The 24,434-nt window shown below is 35.2% G+C and overlaps 1 long non-coding RNA gene across 1 annotated transcript in view; it reads left to right on the forward strand.

The window, feature by feature from the left end:
• The first annotated feature begins 249 nt into the window (after nucleotides 1-249).
• The window catches only part of LOC127555169 (uncharacterized), a 39,392-nt gene continuing 15,207 nt past the window's right edge, over nucleotides 250-24,434 (forward strand). Inside the window, exon 1 of the long non-coding RNA XR_007952172.1 lies at nucleotides 250-345. This is a non-coding gene — a long non-coding RNA (uncharacterized LOC127555169). The remainder of the gene's footprint in view (nucleotides 346-24,434) is intronic.

Genomic DNA, 24,434 nt, shown 5'->3' on the forward strand with positions numbered 1-24,434 from the left:
TTCAGGCTAGATCTAGAGGAAGCCGACTCCCAACCCAATGTGGATCTCTGGGTTGTCAAGCAGTTGCTGGAAAGGAGCAAACCACTGTTATGCCAAAGGGCCAAGGCTGTCATTCCAGAGCACAGAATGTGACCCATCTCTGGAATGATAGAGACGCTCACCTGATTCAGAGTGGACATCACAATGGATCATACATCACCCAGTTCTTGCGTGATTGTTTCTGAGGATTTGAAGAGTGTGAGAGCTGGAGAAGACTGGCAGGTGGACACCCAACATCCTGAGGACTCTCATTTTCACGTTGTCCTTGCTGAACATGCCTTCAGCTCAGGCAGACAATATTGGCAGGTGGGTGTGACACAATTAACGCAGTGGATATTAGGGATTCACACACCCTACTTGAAGGGAGAAAGTGGTGACAGCATGACTCATTGTACCTCTGTTCTTTCTGTGATGTGTCAAAAAGGAAGAGAACTACTGTTTGCAATCCTATCCTGGATCATTGAGCCAAAGACTGAAAAGCCCTATCCCAGGGTAAGGCTCTACCTAGAATATCATACTAGCATTCTTGCCTTTTACAATGTTCTCTGGAGTTCTCTATCAATTACCCAAAATTTGATTCAGAGCACCTGTTACACTTATCTTTTCTCCTGGCCTCCCAGTTCCAGGAACAAAACTTGGTTTCATGGCTCTGTCTAGATAATTCTCATCTTTGTGCTTGCTGCTATTCCTATCTCTGAACATTTCTCCAGGGAGGAGCTCTCAACCCATCACTAGGGTTCTTGACTGGAGTTCTTCCATCTTCAAACTTTCCCTGCAAGAGAATGAGTGTCATCAACTTCTAGATGACTAGCTTTTCACCCTGCAAGCTGAAGGCGACCTTTCCCAAGTGTTTTGTGCCTTCTTGTTCTTAGTGGATCCCATGTATTTAGGAAGTTTTACAACATATCAATTTTATTCCAGAAATTTAAAAATTAAAAATTAACATCAGCTCCTAAGATGACCATCATTTTCATAGTTTTCCTAGAATTTATCAAAGTTCTATGAGGTCCATAGATTTCAAAATTTTATGAGGTTCAAAGAATAGAGGTTCATAGAGGTACATCTTTCTAGTCCTATGCCCCTTAAGCTACAGTAAAAATCTAATTTTTCTAAAATTTTATTCCCCTCCTTAAAGAATCTAAAGAATTTTGAAGACTATAACTATAACCTCCCCCTCAGAGATTACTGATTGCCAGTTTTACCTAATCCCAGGGCTTCGGAAGTCTCCTGCCACTACCTCCTCCAGCAGTGGTTCTTTGTGTAACAAAGCACCCAGACTCAGGAGCTTGTGAGCATTGTATGTGATGACATCCTGCACTCTTTTAGAAATAGCAGCTTTGAGGGCATCCATTTGAAAGGCACTGGAGTCAACATTCTTGCATCTTTTTATCATCTCTTGAAGGCTGGCGTCCCCATCTAAGGAGAGCATGGCTTTCTGGCAATGGGCGTTAGCATTCTAAGTAATATCCAGATAAGAAGACCAGCTGCTTCTCCTTTACCTACTAACCCCTCAACAGCCACCTGTAGGGAACCACAAAATCGGGGAAAGGTTCATCTAGGCCCTGTCTGCAAAGTTTTTTTGCTAAGTCCGCAGAGTCATCCATTTCAGAGATTCCCTAAGTGTAAAGCCAAAGTCTTATTCTACATCCCTGCCTATGGACTCAAAACTTATTTATATTTACTCTCCTTTGGGATTACCCCATGCCTAGCTCACTCAGCACTGAGTAGGTGGATCTTCAGAAGGGAGACACCTGGAGTTAGTGTTTCCTCCTAAGAGGAGATCTAGCAAGAGGACACACCCCTCTCATCTCAAGGAACCATTAACACCTGTAAGACACAAACTTCTGCCTCAGAGGCCAAGTCCCTTTTACCTCCTGGGCCTGCCCTACCAGCTGACATACATGGCAATTCTCAGAGAAGGAGAATTGTCCCTAACATATAACCAACAGCTTTCTGGCTTCTCTTTGTTTTTCTTTTTCTGCCTGTTCAAGTAATTGTATTTTAATCATTTTCGTATATTATAAAAATTTGAGGCATATTACTTTTACCACCCAAAAGAACAATGGAATTGACTGGCCTCCAAAAGGCTGATGTAAGAAGGAAATCAGAGTTAATATACATTACTTCAGTAATCCCAGAATGGTAAATTCCTTTTTTACTGCCAAAAATCCCAGTAAATCCTACCCACAATGTCAAATTGTTGAAGAATTTCTCAGTCCAGAAGTCTTAATATCCTTCTGGATAATAATTCTCCCTACCTTGGTAAATTTGACTGGAAATCTTATTGATCAGGAGGCAAGATTAGAACCTGAAATTTGAATCTGCCTTAAATGACAGACAGTTGGTAAGTAGGTAGCATTGACCAGAAAAAAAGAGAAAGATAAAAAACAGCAAAAAAACAACAAAAGGAATAACCTATACAAATATATTTGTATTTTTATTCTTTTTCATTTAGGGCAAAAAACTGGGAAATGGGGGTATATATATCAGTTGGGAATGGTTGTGAACATTATGGTATCAAGGTGCAAGAGAATGCATTTAAAATGGAAGAAAGATGAAAAGAACAATTTCAGAAAATCATGGGAAAAATTTCACATTTGGGCATCTGTATAAGATAGAAAATATGTGTAGACTAAACTAATCTATTTATTTAGTGCTATACCAATCAGACACCCAAAAACTATTTTAATGACCTAGAAAAAATAACAACAAAGTTTATATGTAAAAACAAAAGGTCAAGAATTCCAAGGGAATTAATGAAAAACAATTCAAATGAAGGTGGCCTAGCTGTACCACATCTAAAATTATATTATAAAGCAGCAGTTACCAAAACCATTTGGTATTGGCTAAGAAATAGACTAGTTGATCAATGGAATAGGTTAGGTTCAAAGGACAAAACAGTCAATGACTTTAATAATCTAGTGTTTGACAAACCCAAAGACCCCAGCTTTTGGGATAAGAGCTCACTGTTTGACAAAAATTGCTGGGAAAATTGGAAATTAGTATGGCAGAAACTAGGCATTGACTCACAGTTTACACTGTACACCAAGACAGGATCAAAATGGGTTCATGACCTAGGCATAAAGAATGAGATTATAAATAAATTAGAGGAACATAGGATAGTTTACCTCTCAGACCTGTGGAAGAGGAAGGAATTTATGACCAAAGAAGAACTAGAGATAATTATTGATCACAAAATAGAAAATTTTGATTATATCAAATTGAAAAGTTTTTCTACAACAAAAGTAATGTAGACAAGATTAGAAGGGAATCAATAAAATGGGAAAACATTTTTACAGTTAAAGATTCTGATAAAGGCCTCCTATCCAAAATATAGAGAGAATTGACTCTAATTCTCCATTCTCCAATTGATAAATGGTCAAAGGATATTAACAGACAATTCTCAAAGAAATTGAAACTATTTCTAGCCATAGGAAAAGATGCTCCAAGTCATGATTAATCAGAGAAATGCAAATTAAGACAATTCTGAAGTACCACTATACACCTGTCAGATTGCCTAGAATGACAGGGAAAAATAATGTGGAATGTTGGAAGGGATGTGCGAAAACCGGGACACTGATACATTGTTGGTGGAATTGTGAATACATCCAGCCATTCTTGAAAGCAATTTGGAACTATGCTCAAAAAGTTATCAAATTGTGCATACTCTTTGATCCAGCAGTGTTACTACAGGGCTTATATCCCAAAGAGATTTTCAACAAGGGAAAGAGAACTGTATGTGCAAGAATGTTTGTGGCAGCCCTCTTTGTAGTAGCCAGAAACTGGAAAGTGAGTGGATGCCCATCAATGGGACAATGACTGAATAAATTGTGGTATATGAATATTATGGAATATTATTGTTCTGTAAGAAATGACCAGCAGGATGATTTCAGAAAGGCCTGGAGAGACTCGCATGAACTGATGCTGAGTGAAATGAGCAGGACCAGGAGATCATTATGTACTTCAACAACAATATTATATGATGATCAATTCTGATGGATGTGGCCATCTTCAACAATGAGATGAACCAAATCAGTTCCAATAGAGCAGTAATTAATTGAACCAGCTACACCCAGCGAAAGAACTCTGGGAGATGACTATGAACTACTACATAGAATTCCCAATCCCTCTATTTTGCCCATTTGCATTTTCTATTTCCTTCACAGGCTAATTGTATACTATTTCAGAGTCTGATTCTTTTTGTACAGCAAAATAATGTTTTGGACATGTATACTTATTTTGTATTAAATTTATACTTTAACATATTTGACATGTATTGGTCATTCTGCCATCTGGAGGAAGGGTGGGGGGAAGAAGGGGAAATGTTGGAACAAAAGGTTTTTGCAATTATCAGTGTTGAAAAATTATCCATGCATATATCTTGTAAATGAAAACCTATAATAAAAAAAAAGAATAAACAAAAGAATATCAAAAAAAGAAGAAAATATATGTAGGGTTTAGTCTTCCCTCCTCCTGTATACATTATAGTAAAATAGTAAAATATTGCCAACACGTATATGAATTTGACAATATCAAATACATTGCTGTTTATTGTTAAATACTTCTCTGAAGCTTATGTTATCTATAATAATAAACTTTTAAATGTCAAATATTTATCACTTTATTTGCTCACATTGTCTGCTCTTAAGAACATCAGGATTTTGACATCTTTTTTAAAAGAATAATTATTGCTATTTTTATGATTATTATTAAAATAAACTTTATTGATCTTTGCTTTTTAATCTTCTGTACTTTCTTTGCTTCTCTTACTTCTAGAGATCAGTCCTATATAAGGCAAACTGAGAAGGGTGAAATGTAGATAGAAATTGGGTGTAAGGGTGTGTTACATTCAACAGTAAGCAATATATTGAAGTCAAATTGTGGTGAATAATATTACAACAGAGGCATATTTTCCCCCAGAACAAGATGTCATTTTAATAACAGCCATGTGTACAGTGTTAATAAGATAGGTGGCACTGGCAGGAGAAATCCAGGGATTTTGTGCATGACCAATTTTTTTCTTAGCCTAGCTGGGATCAAGACAGTGGGATTTTGACTTCTGTGTCTCAATGAACAGAAACATTGACGGCTAACAGAGCCTTCTAAACTTAGGTGCGTTTTCCTTCTCATTGACCTGACAGTACAGTATTAGGGCTTCCTTTGGCAAAGGTAAGAGTTCCAGTGGTTCGTATGAGTGCTGGATGAAGTAATAACTGAAATGGATATGAATGGGACTAGGTGAATTCGAGCTTACATCTTGGAACTGACTTTATTTCTTACAACTTCCTTTTCATATCCCATCTTAAGCATGTTTTTTTTTTCTGTTATACATTATACAAATGCCAGAAAACCACAGAAAGTATAACCAAGGCTGTGACACTTCCTTGTTTTGTTAGTCAAGATGCAGCCTGTTTTTGTTTTTCTTTTAAAGGGCCCTTTTTGCTACTAGAAAAGGTACACTCTAGTCATACTGACCTTCTGATCTTCAATGTAAATAATTCAAGAGAGTTTGGATATGGATCACCAGCTTTGGTTAGGGGACTTGCCAAGTCCCCTAAAGTCCTCCAAGAGGCCTTATCATGCTTGGGTCTTCCAAAGAACTTACATTGACTCCCTACCCAAGACAATCCTGATTTGTAGATTTGTAGACAATTCGAGTATTGATAATCAAGCCACTCTCAGTCAATTGTGGAATATTTATTAATTGACTGGCTTCAACTGCCTCTAAAAATCTTGGCTAAAAAATAAAATCACACCAAACCTGTTTTTTGTCCTTCCTTGGAGATCAAATATCAATTAAATTTTAAAGGGAGAAGGTACAACAATGGAGCTGTCCCCTAGGGAGAGTGCAGTTCCAACTAGTTATTTTTCTTAAAGAGTAAACAAAAGCTAGGGTACCATCTTTAAATTGGCTAATAAATAGATACTCCAGGAGGCTAGGACTAGCAGAGATACTCTTTTGAGTGTGGCTAAGAGATAGGGTTTTTTTTTTTTGCAAAATAGTGGGAAAATATGGGTGACAGTTATTTTAATTATCAAATGATACAACATAGTCTTAATTTTCTTCAAGATGTTATAGGTATTATTCCACATTTCTATTTCTCCCCTATGGAAAAAAAAAAGGTGAAGGCAGAAATATCTTTTTCTATCTATTCCTTGTAACTAATTTTGGTTATTGTAAATTAAATTCATTTTAATACAAGGTATTCTGCTTGGTATTTACAGCTCTTCACAACTGGGCCTCTTTCTGTCCTTTAAATTTTTGTGGGTTTTTTGTTTGCTTTTTATTTTGGTACACTATTCCTCTCCATGAACCGACACTCGGTGCTTCTGTCCTGCTTGCTCTTTCCCATATATGAATAGGAATTTTCCATCTTTGCATAGACCTGATCTCTGGAGTGTGTGTTCCTTATAGAATCACTAACCTGCAACCTTGTAAAATCCCTGGCATCAAGCAAGATGAAGCTTAAGCACTTGAAACACAAGTTGATGGAAAGGTCTTTCTTCTTTTTACCTTTGGTGGAATATTTGTAAAATGAAACAGAACAATCAGGAAATATCTGAGGAATGACATGAATTCAGGTCTCCCTAAAGAAGAATGTATCTCTCTATAAGGGCCATCACTTTTTGTCTCTCCTTATGTCTAATGAAATTTCTAAAAAGAGAACTCTCCCATGAATGCTCATAAGCAGAATACAAAGTTTCTTCATATCTCCCCCCTTCTGAATTTCATCTTCCAATAGAAGTTGATAATGTTCCCTTTTTTAAATTTAGTTCTGGTAGCTGATCCTTTTCATGCTCTTACAAGACCCAAATAAGTAATTTCTGAATATGAAAGGGCAAACACTTTTCAATGTAGCTTAAAACTAGCTTTCTCCAATCAGTCATTTTGGAGCATAGAACAATCTACAATGTAGCAAAGAGTGACTTCTCATTCCCAGAACTTGAGTCATTAGGTTTATCAAATACAAGGTTACTATAATTACTGCAGTAAGTTGTATGTATGCTCTCTTCAACCAATCCCCAAGACTCTTGAGGAGAAAGTGAGACAGATGACCTTTCCCAGGCCACACTTGCATAAATTCAATTCACTTGTGTATCATGTCCCTCCTGCCTTCTCTCCCTCTTCCTTCCTTCCTTCCTCCTTCTTTCCTTCCTTTCCTTCCTTCCCTCCTTTCTTCCTTCTTTCCCTTCTTCCCTCCTTCCCATTCATCCCTCTCATCTCTTAGGATGTCATACCCTTGCCTACAGATGCTCTTAACAGCATTTGTTTTTCATTTCTTTTGCATATCTGAATTCTCCGAAAATGTTTTTAGGGATCGAAAGATATCTGATTCTCATTGATTGGCCACAAATAAGTCCAGAGCCAAGTTCCATTTGGTGATTGTGTGGCTTCTAAGTAAGTCATATTGAATGTAAACATCAATCATTTCTGCTTTGACCAGAAAACCTGAGGATTTTCCTCTCCCAGATTTATTTATTTATTTATTTAGATTGGGGGAGGTAGGGGGAGGTTTAGGTGAAAAAGGAGATTCTCTGCCTCAGTTGCTTCTGTATCAATTAAACTGAGGCCTGTTAAGATATCTCTTAAAAAGACCAAGGTCTCTCATTTCATTAAGGACCATTTCCAATCATCTTGATCTTTATCTTGCCACTGGACCCAGATGCTTCTGGAGGGGACATCCTTCAGCTGACCTAACACAACTCTCTCTCACTTAAATCCAATTTACTTGCATGTCATGGCATCATCTCCCTAATGTCATGGTCCTGCTGCTGAGCTGAAGTTCTAGTAGTGGTGTTTGGCATGTGCTGAGGCCTAGTGGGGTGTTTCTGTTTCTCCAGCATAGGATGGCTGGATCTATGGAGGATGTCTGTTTGGCCAGGGCTACAGTGGAGCAAATGATTACTCCTAAAGCTTGAGTCTGAAGGCTCCCCTGATTTTGCAAAGGCATATGCAAATTCTGGTATTGGGGTTTATGTGCTCCACCACTCTGACCTCAGAATCTCCTGCTGATTTACTGAAGTGGGGCTTGTTGCTGGTCACTGAGGAGCTTCCTGTTTAGGACTCCCTTTCCCTTACCCAGTTAAGAAGGAGACTTCCTATTGGCCCTCCAAGTTTCTGGAATAAAAGATTGTTTCACCTGTGAACAGAACCAACCATTCTGGAGAGCAGTTTCAAACTATGCTGAAAAAGTTATCAAACTGAGCATACCTTGTGATCCAGCAGTGTTACTACGGGGCTAATGTCTGTGCAAAATGTGCAAAATGTCTATGGCAGCTCTTTGTGTAGTGGCAAGAAACTGGAAACTGAGTGGATGCCCATCAGTTGGAGAATGGCTGAATAAGTTATGGTAAACAAATGTTTATGGGATATTATTGTTCTATAAGAAATGATCAGGAGGATGATTTTAGAGAGGCCTGGAGATTGATTCTAAGTGAACTGAGCTAAATAAAATAAGTAACTGAGCTAAGTGCTGAGCTAGCAGCAGAACTAGGTAATCATTGTATATGGCAACATCAGCATTATACCAAAATCAATTCTGATGAACTCTTTCCAATAATGAGATGATTGATGCCCATTCCAGTGATCTTGGGCTAAACAGAGCCATCTACACCCAGAGAGAGGACTGTGGGAACTGAGTGTGGATCACAACATTCTTTTGGATGTTGTTCACTTGCATTTCATTTTCTTGCTCATTTTCTTTCCTTTTTGAAAAAAATACTCTTGCAGCATTAAGAAATGATAAAAGAAATAATTTCAGAGACTCCTGGGAAGCATATCACATTTTTCTTGTGCAATAAGAGAATTGTATAAATATGTTTACACATATTGGATTTAGCATATATTTTAACATGTATATCATATATTGGGTTGCTTGCCATCCAGGAGAGAGGGTTGGGGGAAGGAGGGAAAAATCTGAAACACAAGGCTATACAAGGGTCAGTGTTGAAAAATTATCTGTGCATATCTTTTGAAAAAAAACTTTAATAAAAAAATTAAAGCTTTAAAAAATAAATAAAATAAAAGATTGTTTCATTCTGACTCTTTGATAATTTTTTTTTCTGCTCTGGCACCTATCTTGGGGTATTATTTTATGGTTGTTTGGAAGTGAACATGGAAGGGTTACAGCAATTCACTGCTTACTACACCACCATGGATTCCTGAACAGATAATTTTCAAGAAAGAATACAATTCAATCCAAATCCAAGCCATTTACAACCATGTGAAATAAAGAAATTCTGTGTTACTAATAATTGGAGAAATTCTATATTAAAACAAAATTGAGGTTCCTCCTCATATATATCAGAGTAGAAAATAGGTGAAGCTAGAATGTAAGAAATGTGGGGCAATTTTAGAGGGAAACAAGAAAACCAACACTTTTTTATTAGAGCTATGAAGTATTTAAACATCTTGTAAAACAATTTTGAACTATGCTGCCTTTAAAGGTAACGAAATTGCTCAGAACCTAAGATCTAGCTCTTAATAAACATATATCACAGCCATATGAAAATAAAATTAATAACCTCACCAAAATTTCAATTTTAAAAATTAATTTTCAAAGTCAATAGTATTTCTACCTAGCAATAATAAAATAATAATAATAATAAAACATAAGCATTAATAGAAGGGGAAACCTCCTTCCATACAAATATAATACATAAAAAGTTTTTAGTATAGGTTGAAGAAAAGCCTCATTGTTTGCTCAAAAAAATTTTGTGCACACTCAAGAGACAACTTGCTATGAATAACTTCTCTGCCTTTAGTCTTGGAAGCACTTAAGAACCCTTTTCAATTTGTAATTGGTCCTTTCCTTGTTCCCATAATTGAGGTGATTAAAAAGGTTTGAGAGACACAATTTCTGGGTAATTTAATCATTTGATTAATAAGATAAGTAAATTTATTAGTAGAAAGATAGTCATTTGGATATCTCTCTAAGACCAATGACAATCATGTCTGTCAGCTTACACTTTATATACTTTTTGAAGAGTAGTGTGTTCCCCAAGGTGAGAATTAACTGTGATTGGTTAACCATTAAGGAGAGAACTCTGAATCTTTCCAAGTCATTTGTTATTAATAATCATGTCTTTCAATATACTGCTTCCATGTCCATTTCAACCTCCCCTTTGTGGTTTTCAAGTATAAATCTCTCTTGGGAAATGAGTACCTTTGTACTTTGTACTGAAGGCTTTGGCACTGATGTCTGATTTTCCTCCTAACACAATGTTTCTGCCTTCAATCCTGCTTAGACTTTTCTGAATTTTGAGGGGGTGGGGGGTGGGGCTTCACCTGGTTGACAGTGTTTTTTATGTTTATATGCTCCTACTATAAGTACTTTAAAATATTCTTATACATGGGGAAATATGTTTAGAAGAAATGCACATATTTAACATCTATTGGATTACTTGCTGCCCAGAGGCAGGTGGAAGTGAGGAGGGAGTGAGAAAAATTTGGAACACAAAGTACTGTACTGGTGAATGTTGAAAATTATCTGTATGTATTTTGAAAAATAAAAAGTTATTATTTTTAAAAATATGTTTTCTTATATGATCCTCACAACAACTCTCTAAGGTAAATGCTATGATACCTACTTTATATTTGAGGAAACTGAGACAATCAGAGTTTAAGTGACTTGCCCAAGTTCACAGAGCTAGTAAGCATCTGAAGTTGGATTTGAACTCAAGTTTTCCTGACTCTAGACCCAGCAATCTATACACTGTGATACCTACTTGCCTCTAGATATAAGAAATTCAAAGAAACACAAGTAATCTTAAATGAACTGATGTTGAATGTACAAATAGAACCACAAAAACAGTGCACAAAGATAATCGTGTAATTTTAAAAATCCATAGAAAATAAATTGAAGGCTTTAGAACAGAAATGATTTGCTTAGATTCCAAAGAAGAAATGAGGATATGCTCCTCTCCTTCCTTCTTTGTAGGCATCATAGACAATTAATACAAAATATTGACTATATCTCTGGGAATTTGGCAAGTTTTTTTCTGAATCCTAGTCCTCCTTCTGTTCCTTCCCCTCTTCTTCCTCTTCTCCCTTCCTACTTTTTTCCAATCCTTTCTTCTTTCTGATTTATTTAACTTTCCCCTTTCCTTTTCCTTTTTTCTCCTTCTCTTCTCCTTTTTTTATATTTGCTATTTCGAATAGCTCAATTGCAAGATTGGTCAGTTAGAAGAAAATATGAAATAGACTCACAAATGATGATGATACAAAAAAAAAAGATGTTAATAAACCATATTCTTTCTTAGGCAATTAGGGATAAGTGACTTGCGCATGGTCACACAACTAGGAAGTGTTAATTGTTTGAGTCAGATTTGAACTCAGGTCCTCCTGACTTCAGGGTTGGTGCTCTATCTACTGCACCACATAGCTGCCTCTTAAACCATCTTCTTTCAAAAGAATTTCTTATGCACTTATGCCAGAATGTATACAAAAATTTTCCAATTAATAGACACTACCTTGATGTCTAGTACTATGTCACAAAAAAAGTTATTCCAAACATGTTTTTTATAGATATACCTATTTTATTATTTTTTTGACTTTTTGGAGTAGGTATATGGGCTTGGTGGTAACACTGGGTCAACAGATATGCATATATTAAGAACTTTGAGGGCTTTGACTGAAATTAGGGGAAAGAAAGGAGCAAATATTTATTGAGTACCAATTATGACCTTGATCCTGTGCTAAATTCTGGGTTTTTTTTTAATTATTATGAATAATTTCTTTTTTTATTAAAGCTATTTATTAACAAAACATATGCATGGGTAAATTTTTAACATTGATCCTTGTCAAACCTTGTGTTCCAAATTTTTCCCTTCTCTCCCTACCCTCTCCCCTAAATGACAGGAAGTCCAATACATGTTAAATCATATATATAGATACATTATCTTGCAGCACAAGAAAAATCAAAACAAAAAGGAAAAAGAACTGAGAAAGAAACTGAAATGCAAGCAAGTTTCCCCTCGTTAAGTCATCCCTATCTAGGTACCTCCCCCATTATGTCATCATTCTTGTTACCCTATAAAAGAATCTTGTATCTGACATTCACTGCTGGATTCTTGGAAACGATAGTCACATTCAGCCCTGGGAACAAACCATGGATCCATTTGGTCCCAGTAAATCTCTCCCTTTCAAATAAATTATTAAATTGTTCTCTAATCTCTATCCTGCCTCAGTTTCTCCAGCATTACATTTTGGAGGTTCCACCAAGATAGTAGAAAATGAGGGCAACATTAGAGAATAGAGACATTTGGATCTCTGCCTTGGGTTTCAAGGCAGCTGGAAATCTGACTTCTTGGCCTGGAGAGCCTGGCCCTCTGTATTCTTTCCCAGAGCCTCCAGGAAAGAGTAGTTTCCAGTCACAACTGTGCTGGCTTATGTAGTTCCTGACTATCCCTTGACAGATAGATTTCCAAATATTTTATATTATTGACTGTTATTTTAAATGGAATTTCTCTTTGTATCTCTTACTGTTGGATTTTATTAGTGATGTATAAAAATGCTGATCATTTATGGGGATTTATTTTGTATCCTGCAACCTTGCTAAACTTGTGGATTATTTCTAATAGTTTTTTAGTAGAATCTCTGGGGTTCTCTAAATATACTATCATATCATCTTCAAAGAGTGATAATTTGGTTTCCTCATTACCTACTCTAATTCCTTTCATCTCTTATTGCTGAAGCTAGCATTTCTAACACAATATTAAATAGTAATGGTGATAGAGGGCAACTGTTTCAACCCTGATTTTATTGGGAATGGTTCCAGTTTATCACCGTTATATACGTTGTTTACTGGTGGTGTTAAATAGATGCTATTGACTATTTAAGGAAAAGTCCACTTATTCCTATACTCTCTAGTGTTTTTAACAGGAATGGATGTTGTATTATATCAAATGCTTTTTTTGCATCTATTGAGATGATAAGGTTTTTGTTAATTTGGTTATTGATATAATCAATTATGTTAATAGTTTTCCTAATATTGAACCAGCCCTGCATTCCTGGTATAAATCCTACTTGGTCAGAGTGTATTATCTTGGCAATGATCTTCTGTAATCTTTTTTGCCCATATTTTATTTAAGATTTTTGCATGGATGTTCATTAGGGAGATTGGTCAATAATTTTCTTTTTCTGTTTTCATTCTATCTGGTTTAGATATCAGTGCCATATCTGTGTCATAAAAGGAATTTGGTAGGACTCCTTCATTCCCTATTTTTTTTCAAATAATTTATATAGGATTGGAGTTAATTGTTCTTTAAATGTTTAGTAAAATTCACATAAAAATCCATCTGGTCCTGGGGATTTTTTCTTAGGGAGTTCATTAATAGCATCTTCTATTTCTTTTTTCTAAAAATGAGACTAACCAATTTATTTCTTCCTCTGTTGATCTGGGCAAACTACATTTTTGAAGGTGTTCATCCATTTCATTGAACTTATCAAATTTATTGGCATAAAGTTGAGCAAAGTAACTCCTAATTATTGCTCTAATTTTCTCTTCATTAGTGGCAAATTCTCCCTTTTCATGTTTAAGACTAACAATTTCATTTTCCTCTTTCCTTTTTCTAATCAAATTTACCAAGTGTTTATCTATTTTGTCAGTTTTTTCCATAGAACAAACTCTTAGTTTTATTTATTAATTCAATAGTTTTTTTAGTATCAATTTTATTAATCTCTCCTTTTATTTTTAGAATCTCAAGTTTAGTGTTTGATTGGGGGTTTTTAATTTGCTCTTTATCTAGCTTTTTTGTTGCAATTCATTGATTTTCTGTTTTTCTATTTTATGCAAGTAGGTCTCTAGAGATGTAAAATTTCCCCTTGTTACTGCTTTTGGCTTCACCCCACACATTTTGGTATGCCATCTCATTATTGTCATTCTCTTGGGTGAAATTATTAATTGTGTCTATGATTTACTGTTTCACCCATGCATTCTTTATAATGAGACTATTTAGTCTCGTATTGTTTTTGGCCTATTTTCCCCTGGCTTTTTATTGAATGTAATTTTTATTGCATCGTGACCTGAAAAGGCTGCTTTTACTATTTCTGCTTTTCTGCATTTGAATTTGAGGTCTTTATGTCCTATTATATGGTCAATTTTTGTATAGGTTTCATAAACTGCCGAGAAGAATGTGTACTCCTTTCTGTCTCCATCTACATCTATGTATAATTGATTCAATTCTAATTTCAAGTGAGACAATTATATCTTTATATGAGTATTTGATATTGAAAGAGTGTTAGGAAAATTTATGGATCAGAAATTTGTTAATCTGGTGGCCTTAAGCCAAGTTGTCTCAGTTTACCAACTTTTTAGATGTATGAAAATGGTGCCTAACATCATTGTGCTAACTCACTGCATTATACATATTATTAAAAAATGGACTCTTCTTTGATTCTCTTGGGTTATATATTTAATTGCTAAAAGACTGACTATATACATATAAAACTCTTTAGATAAACTATCTTGAGAAGGTGGTAATAATTGTATGTGAAGTTGGTATACAGCAAAAAACCCTTAAAATGTCCTCGTCTTTGATGATCTGAATACTGAAATCTTACTGACTCCACTAAAAGTTTGAATTCAAATAAGGAATCCATGCATTAATTCTACAGATTGCTTCCTGAGTAAAAGTACGCATACCTTCTAAGTGCTTAATCTAAGTCTTTAGAGTTTTTCTGCCTGATCAAAATTTGGCCACCCAGAATCTTAGAATAAGAAATTTGATTATTTAGTATTTTATTTTTCTTCAAAACAAATTTTAACATTCATCTTTTAAAACTTTGAATTTCACTTGAAATACTAAAGTGCCATTTATGGATTTGTGAACTCCAATCATTCTGGAGAGCAATTTGGAATTATGCCAGAGGACTATAAAACTGTGTATATCCTTTGATCCAGAGATTCTACTTCTAGGGCTGTCTCCCAAAGAGAACATAAAAAGGTGAAATAACACATATATATAAAATTGTACATATCAGCTCTCACTGTGATGGCAAAGAATTGAAAATTGAAGGGATTCCCTTCAATAGAGGGATGTCTAAACAAATTGTGGTATATGAACGTAATGGAATATTATTGTTCTCTAAGAAATAAGGAGCGGGCAGTTTTCAAAAAAAAAAAACAAACAAACAAACAAACCTGGAAAGAGGTACATGAACTGATGCTGAGTGAAGTGAGTAGAATCAGGAGAACATTGAACACAATAACTTCAATATTGTACAATGATCAACTATGAATAATTTAGCCCTTCTCAACAGTACACTCATCTAAGATAATTCCAAATGGCTCATGATAGAAAACGCTCTCCTCATGCAGAGAAAGAATTATGGAGTCTGAATGCATATTGAAGAATAGTATTTTCATATTATTTTTAGTTTTTTCCCCCTGTGGTTTTTCCCTTTTGTACTGATTCTTCTTTCACAACTTGACTAATGTAGAAATATGTTTAAAAAAAAAATAAGAATTTGAGACCAAAGAAAGTGTCAACAAAACTGTTATGAGAAGTGAAAGGAACAGGGTACAAGCTAGATCAAAGAATGTGTACAATGTATTACATCCAATTAAATAATTAAATTTAATTTAAAATAAAAAAAACTTTTAATTTCAAATTTTCTCCTGTTCTCTCTTCCCACCACATTCATAGTGAAAACAAGCAATTTGATATAGATTATACATGTGTAGTCATACAAAATATTTCCACAATAGATATGTTGTAAAAGAAAATATAGATTCCCTCAAAAAAAATCCCTGAAGGGGAAAAAAAAAAGTATGCTTCAATTCAGATACTATCACTTCTGTCTCTGAGCATGTATAACACTTCTCACTATAAGTATTTTAGAGTTGTCTTAGAATGTTGTATTACTGAGAATAGCTAAGCCATTTACACCTGATCATCTTAAAACTTTTTACCCATTCACTTTTTATCAGTTCATCAAAATCTTTCCAGGTTTTTCTGAAACCATCTTGCTCATCATTCCTTATACCAAAATAGTATTCCATCATAATTACATAATACATTTTTGTTCAGCTATTTCCCAAATGATGAGCTTTCTCTCAAGTTTTAATTCTTTGCTATCATAGGAGAGCTTCTTTTAATATTTTCATACATATAGGTCCCTTTTTTTAAAAAAAATCTCTTTTGGGATACAAATCAGTAGTGAGTTGTATTGCTAGGTCAAAGGGTATGCCTGGTTTTATAGTGCTTTGGACATAGTTCCATATTATTCTACAGAATGGCTTAATCAATTCACAACTCCAATAATGCATTAATGTCTCATTTTTCCCACATCCCCCCCCAACTATTTGTCATTTTTCTTCTGTTTTCTTAAATAACCTAATAGGTATGAATCTGAGAATAGCTTTATTTTGCATTTCTCTAATCAATAGGGAGAACATTTTTCTATATGTGTAAATATAGCTATAACTACTTCATCTGAAAACATTTTTTTATCATTTATCATTGGGAATGACTCTTATTTATATAAAAGTGACCCAGTTCTCTCAGTGTTTGAAAAATATAGCCACTATCATAGAAACTTGCTTCATTTTTTTTCAGTTGCTAACTATATTCCCTCTATCCTGCATCCCCACCTGTTTATTCTTTTCTATCCTTTCTTTTATATTTTCCCTTCTCAGAAGTATTTTGCTTCTGACTATCCTCTCCTCCATTCTACTTTCCATTCTATCACACGCTCCAATCCCATTCTTTTATCACCTTCCCACCTTATCTTCCTCTGGGGTTAGATACAATTCTATACCCAAGTGAAAATTTATGTTATTACCTCTTTGAGCCAATTCTTATGAGAATAGGTTCATACAGTTCCTCTCACTTCCCTCCACTTCTTCATTGTAAAAGCTTTTTCTCACATCTTTTGTGGCATATAATTTACCCCATTCTACCTTTCTCTTTCCATTTCTCCTATCCTCTCTCGCTCCCTAATTTATTTTTTCAGATACCATCCCTCCATATTCAACTCACACCTCTGCCCTCTGACTAAGCATACTCTTTCTAACTGATTTAATAATTAGAAAGTTCTTAGAAGTTACAAATATGTTTTTCCATCAAGAGACATGAAAGGTTTAACCTTATTTAGCTCCTTATGTTTTCCCTTTCCTGTTTATGTTTTTATTTTTCTCTTGAGTTTTGTATTTGAAAGTTAAATTTGCTATTCAGCTCAGGTTTTTCATCAATAATGCTTGAAAGTGCATTATTTTATTCAATATCCATTTTTTCCTCTAAAGGATTATGCTCAGTTTTGTTGGTAAGTGATCCTAGCTACTTTGCCCTCCAGAATATCATATTCCAAGCCCTCAAATCCTTTAATGTAGAAGCTGCTAAATCGTGTTATCCTCTTCATGATACTGGGACATAGAATCTTTTTGGTTGTTTGTAATATTTTCTGCTTGACCCGGGAGCTCTGAAATTTGACTACAGCATAATGAGCCTATGCCCTCTCCACTGGAATTTAAGGTAACCTAGATCTGAAAGAGAAAATCAACCAGAGTCATCTGAGTGGAGATGAATTACCTCATCTAGATTGCTAGAGATGGCTGAATCTCATTATTAAGCCATATTCTTATGGGAGGAGTTAAAGATCATTAACCCATATCTTCATTGTCTTATTGTGTTCATTAATCGGCTCACTTTCTCATTAATTATTCACTAATGAAAGTTGATTAGCTGGCTGACCATTCCAACATTGGAATTAACATAGTCATCTCAATTATTGACTCTCTTCAATGTTGCTCTCTGTGATAGCTCAAAATAGAACAAAATATGACAGAATGAAAGACATAGACCCATCTAAACCTGATATGACTCATTTGCAGGTTTCCTGTCCTCTGGATATGTCTCCATCTTCCTAACATAACTAAAAACTTTTATGATTTATACTTATCTTTCCCATTTGGTAAGGGTCAGTGTGATGATCGTGTATTTAAAATCAGCTGGAGTCAGGAATGCAGGTTAAGGGAAAAATCTTCAATCTTTATTCTCAGTAAAGGTGAAGAAGAATTGCGATAGCAATATAGGCAGCTGCATCAGGAAGCCAGCTAGCAGAGGGGGATCTGAGGTGAAAAGTGGTCTCAATAGCAATGCGAACAGCTGTGACAAGATGCCAGCCAGCAGTCTCCTTCTGCTTCCCTTTTCCACTCCTCTGCCTCCACCCAACAAAATCGTCATTTCCTATACAACACATCAGGACTTGCACAAAGAATGGGCGGGGGCCATTCTTTCTCCAAGCATATATATTAATAGAGTATGGTCCAATTACTATTTAGTCTCATGTGCTTGGGACCTCAGTGCATCAACTCAAGCCTCAGCCCATTACAGGCCAGGGCATTTTGAATTAGTCAATAACAAGCATCTTGTGGCCTGTATTATCAAATATGGGAGAGCAATCAGACTTGCCTGAAGAAGAATTTGCTCTCTTCCAGTAAAAATTAGGCTCTTTTACTGTCTCCACTGGACTTTCCAGTAGAAAAGGGAAGGTGGTAGGAACTCAGGCATTTTTCAATTTACTAATAGGAATGAGAAGGAATTTGGAACTGCTGGGAAGCCTCTTCCTTCTCTTTTTTGCCTAAACATCGTACTCCTCCATCATATATAGCTTATATACTTCATTGTTTTCTTTTTCTTTCCAAGGCTCCTGCTTTTAGGCATTTCATTTTAGATTTTGAGCCTGTATTTATAGGAGTTGCAAGGTAAAAAATCATTATTTTATGCATTGCTAAGTTCTGATTCATTCTTGACCTGCCTTCCCAAAATTGATGCTAAAGACTGGATCACTGCTTCTTTCCTTCTTATTTTCTGACATCAGCAGGATATCCCTCCCCACTGGTTCAGGAGATAAGGTACTTTAACTGTTTCATAATTCTGCCTTTCTTTAAACATTTTGATGAAGTTGTGTTGAACCTGTGGATTCTATCCTCCATGCACCCACCCACATACACATATACTTCCTCGCACATTCTTCCTGCCTTTAACAACCAAAGTATACAACTCTGTGAAGTGAACCTAAAAGAGGGAGCTCCAAGTTCAATCAAGAATGAAGAGGATTACCCTTCTGTTAGCCTTGTTTTCTATGTGGGATTGTTGGAAAATTACTTTGGATACAGATTTTCTGATATTATTTTCTTGAAGTGGCTTATCCCTTATATAGAACAGTACTTTTTGAATAAGTTTTGAACAAGATTGTAATCTGATTTTATTATACAACATAACAAAAACTACAGAAACAATGGATCACATTTATATAACACTTTAGAACACTTTACATGTATTATTTCATTTCATTCTCAAAACAATTCTCTGATGAAGGTGCTATTATTATCTCTATTGTTCAGGTGAGGAAACTGAAACACTGACAGTAAGTGACTTGATCAGTATCACACCATTAATAAGCATTATGATTTGAACTCAGGTCTTCCTAATTCCAAGTCTAGCATTATATCCATTATATTATCTATAGAGTGGTGGGACTAAAAAGATGTAAGAACTGCAGCAAGAAATCTAACCCAACTGTCCTTTTAGTACAACATTTTGATGATAACACCAAAGGACTATCACTGCATCTCAGTAGTGATCTATAAGGCTCAGTTCCAATTCAGCCAGTAGTTTCACAATTTAACCAAAGAAGTCTATAGGAGTCTTGAGCAGATGCTTCTCGGTCCCAATGACAACAGTGTGGATTTGATACCCAATAAAAAAGCTATTCTTGGATTGCTCCAGAACACTAGCATGAGAAGGGCATTGGAGAAGGATTAATGTTATTAGACATGGAGGATGAATTTAAATTGGGATCGTGATGACCGCGTATTTTGAAATCAGCCGGAGTCAGGAATTCAGGTGAAGGGAAAATATTCAATCTTTATTCTTTTTGAGGTGAAGGGGGATTAGCAATGTGAGCAGCTGCAACAAGACGCCAGCCAGCAGTCTCTTTCCATTTCTCTCTCCGCCCCTCTGCTTAGACTCACCAAAACCATCATTTTCTATACAACCCATCAGGACTTGCACAAAGAGTGGGCGGGGGCCATTCTTTCTCCAAGCACATATATTAATAGAGTATGGTCCAATTACTATTTAGCCTCATGTGCTTGGGATCTCAGTGCATTACTCAAGTTTCAGCCCATTACAGGGATGAATGGATTTGGACCACAGGGGATTAATAAGAAAGAATGTTGGGTTAAAACAACCATATCATTATGATAAGAGCTGTGGATATAAGAAGGAAATTGTCAACCTTTGAGATATGAACTGAAGATAAAATCAACTTCTAGGCCACACAACAAAAATGATAAAGATGATGATGATGATGATGATGACTGATCTTTATATAAGCATTTTAAAGGATGTAAAGTGTTTTATATGTATTATTAAATTTTAGCCTCAAAACAACCCTGTCGGGTAGACACTTCAAGTATCATGTCCAAAGTTGAGGAAACTGAGACTTAGAGAGATTAAGTGATTTGTCACTTGTCACATAGCTAATAAATGACAGGGGTAGGAATGTTTCATAACTTCAAGTCCAGAGTTCTTAAAAATGCACTGAACTACCTCAGTAAAATCATCCTTTGATAAAGTGACTGGGTTGGTTATTAGCTAAAGATTTACATGTCTTACCATGCAGGACAGGAATTCTAGATAGGTTGACTGATGAGATATATGTGCATCCTATCAGGACGAGCCTAGCTAGATAAATAAAGATTACAATTACAATATGGATGAAACATGGCCAAAAAACTCCAAAATAACAGGAGGCTTTAGTGGACTATAAGCTCATAGGGACTTTACAGATCATTTTACAGAATAGAAAAGGAAGCCTAAAAAGAATAAATCAGTTGTCCAAGATCATAGAGTTAGTTTTTGACAGAGCTTAAGACTAAGGCTTAGGTATCCTTGCTCCCAGTTCCTTCCATTCTCTACCATAACAGCATAGTATTTGTATTATGTGTGTTTTGGGTGAAGGAGAGAAGAAAGGAAAGGAGTCTGGACTTGTGATTTTATCACTGTATAGACCTCCTGGTATTTGTGGACAATTCTTTCCACAGATGCAGATGAACAACCTTCTGCAATTTATGATCTGAACCAGGAGATCATTATATACTTCGACAACGATATTGTATGAGAATGTATTCTGATGGAAGTGGATTTCTTTGACAAAGAGACCTAACTAAGTTTCAATTGATAAACGATGGACAGAAACAGCTACACTCAAAGAAAGAACACTGGGAAATGAATGTGAACTATCTGCATTTTTGTTTTTCTTCCCGGGTTATTTTTACCTTCTGAATCCAATTCTCCCTGTGCAACAAGAGAACTGTTCAGTTCTGCAAACATATATTGTATCTAGGATATAATGAAACATATCTAACATATATAGGACTGCTTGCCATCTAAGGGAGGCAGGTGGAGGGAGGGAGGGGAAAAATTGGAACAGAAACGAGTGCAAGGGATAATGTTGTAAAAAAAAAAAAATTACCCTGGCATGGATTCTGTCAATATAAAGTTATTATTAAATTAAATAAAATATTTTTTTAAAAATTATGATCTGAGAAAGTTGCCAAGAACATTAAGTAGTTAAGTATTTCAGAAGGTTTTTCTAATTCCAAGGCTAGCCCTTCAGCCATTATGCCAAGTTTTTTACATGTATCTTTGTATTTTAATTATTATTTATTAATCAGAAAATGTGATTTACCAAAATATTCTGTGGTAGGTTAATCTTCTCTTTCTGGATGTTCCTCAAATTATATATTAAAATTGAGATTAATTTTCAAATGCTCTTAAACAATAATGGAATAAGCATAAATTACATACATCCTTTGAGCCCCTTAAAATGGGAAACTATCAATAAAGAATTCCACTGAGTTCTCACAGAAATGAGTTCACTCTAACCATATTAGGATAAACTATAGCATCTTTTTCCTTAAAAAGGAAGTTAGTTTTATTGGTACATTATATTGATATTTTTGCATGACTTTCATTTCCAGATATAAGCTCCCTTGCCTCTCTTCCACCAAATATTATTGAACCCCCGTCTTTTAAAAAATGTTATTAATATCTTTTGTTTTTTACATAAACATCATTGCTGATATTAGCTCCCCTGCTCATTATTGAACCTTCCTCTTAAAGGAAATAGTTAAGTAAAAAGTCAGTTTACATTTGGTAGAAAATTCAATATTCCGGCCCTATATTTTCCTTTTCTATGCCTACCTGTCAGAAGAAAGCTATGTTTCATTACCTTTTCTTTGGAACCAAGAATACTCATTACAATTACTCAGAATTTGATTTCCATGTAGTATTCTTTTCATTTAGATTATTGCAAGCATTGTGGGTACCATTCTTCAGGTTTTTCTTGCTCCACTCTGCATCATTTCATACAAATCTTCTCATGGTTCCCTGGGTTCTTCCAGTCATCATTTCTCATATAACAATAATATTCATCTACATTCCAAAATCATTTTGTAGAGGTCTCCCCCAAGGATGGGCATCTATTTTGCTATTGGGCATTTTCTAAAAGATGTTCAGTTTTCACAAGTGATCCCTTGCTCTGGCTTTTATGCAACTTCCTTCAGAGAACCTGCTGCAGCTTGCACTGTCAAAGCTGCAACAGAAATCTGCTTCTTGACTTCTGCCCAGGCCTGTGAAGGATTATTTTTTTGTTTGTTTTCAATATCAAAGAAAGCATCATAAATTCCTAGGAATGCCTCCCCTGCATACTTGTTATGACTACTTGGAGCAAAGATGATGTTCCTGTTGGTAAAATACAATTTTATAAATATCTGTTCAATTAAAAAATGTAAGCTCTTGTTTGAAAATGAACATTGATTATATTACTTACTATTCTTTGGTTGTGTGGAAGAGGGAAAGGGAAATCCCAGTCCTTTTAGAAGATGATTGTATCAAATTATCATGCTAGGAGACCATGGGCTTTGAGCTGTACATTTGAGAGGGTTGAACTCTAGGATATTTATAAATTCCTTTCAAACTCCATAGTCTATGAAGTGATATTTAAGTTGTATGTTATAGTGGATCCAGTAGAGGGAAGACATAAGAGCTAGAAAGGACCTCAGAGGCTATTGAGTCCAATTCTCTTGATGAATAGATGAGGAAAGTGAGGCTGGTGGATATTAATTGACTTGCCCAAGTGTCTGAATCAAGATTTGAACTTGTATTGCTGATTCTGCATCTCTCAGAACACAGGTTTGATTTGTAGTTCTACTTCTTGTTCTTTGTGTTACTCTAAGTAACTCATTATATCCAAGTCTGTTCTATCATCAGAAAAATTAAAAAGTTGGATTAATTGAGCCCTAATATTCACTAGATCTCTAAATCCTATGATGCAGTAGTGAAGAGTGATTTGTCTAAACTACATATTCATCATTCCTCAATAAAACCTGCTTGTGACCAATAGCTTGAATAGATGAGAAAGTTATATAAGCTAAGGATTATAGTTTTGTGGCAATTTTTCTCTTCTGTCAATTTATCCTTTTTGTGATTTTATAGATATACAGTCAGTATCTGTCTGTCTCTATCTCCCTTCCTTTTCCCCCCACCACATTTATATTTCTATACCTTGATATCTATATTTCCTGTTTATACATAGCACTTTGCATTTTATCTCCCACATTAGATTCAGAGTTTCTTGAGAATGGTATCTCTTGGTTTGGTTGTGCTTTTTCTTTCTTTATATTATTCACACGCAAGAGCAACATACTTAGTAAATGTTAGTTCACAGACTCATTAAATTTGCAACTTTGGCTTGGATTGGTATAATAGTCTAACCAAGTGAGCTTGGTTGATCTCCAAATTGCTAGAAATCAAATGATACATTAAAGACTCTTTCAATATCAGAACTGAGAAGGGAGCTAAGATGCTACCTACTGCATTTTTCTTCCCCTCAACTCTACAATATCCTTCTCATTGGTTATTCAGCTTCTGCTTAAAGGCCAAGTGATAGGAAACTAATTTTTTTTATTCTTCTTTTGTATATTTCAACTCATTGTGCACAGTTCTGCCTCCCAGTTTAAAAAGAAGCCTCATTTCTTTTTTGCAAATCCTCAATGAAGTCTTCCCTGATTTCTCCTAGTTGGTAATAATCTTCCCCGTCAGACTTTATATAAGACTATGTTTGCCATTTCTTGAATTCCCTCATTGTGCATTAGGTATTATTTTCTGTTTCTGCAATTTCATCTTATCCAACTATTTAAAGTTTATGCTTCCTCTGAAGCCTAGCACAAGGTTTATAATAAACAGTTAATGTGTATTTATGCCATTTTATTTTGTTATTGTCATTTTCTTATCTCTGTAAGCTAAAAATCCCCAGTTCTTTAGCCTATTCTTTAGTGAGCATTAAAATAATGCTCCAAAACAAACAAAAAACCAAATTTCCC

Source organism: Antechinus flavipes, chromosome 3, assembly GCF_016432865.1.
Source record: "Antechinus flavipes isolate AdamAnt ecotype Samford, QLD, Australia chromosome 3, AdamAnt_v2, whole genome shotgun sequence".
Classification (NCBI taxonomy): domain Eukaryota; kingdom Metazoa; phylum Chordata; class Mammalia; order Dasyuromorphia; family Dasyuridae; genus Antechinus; species Antechinus flavipes.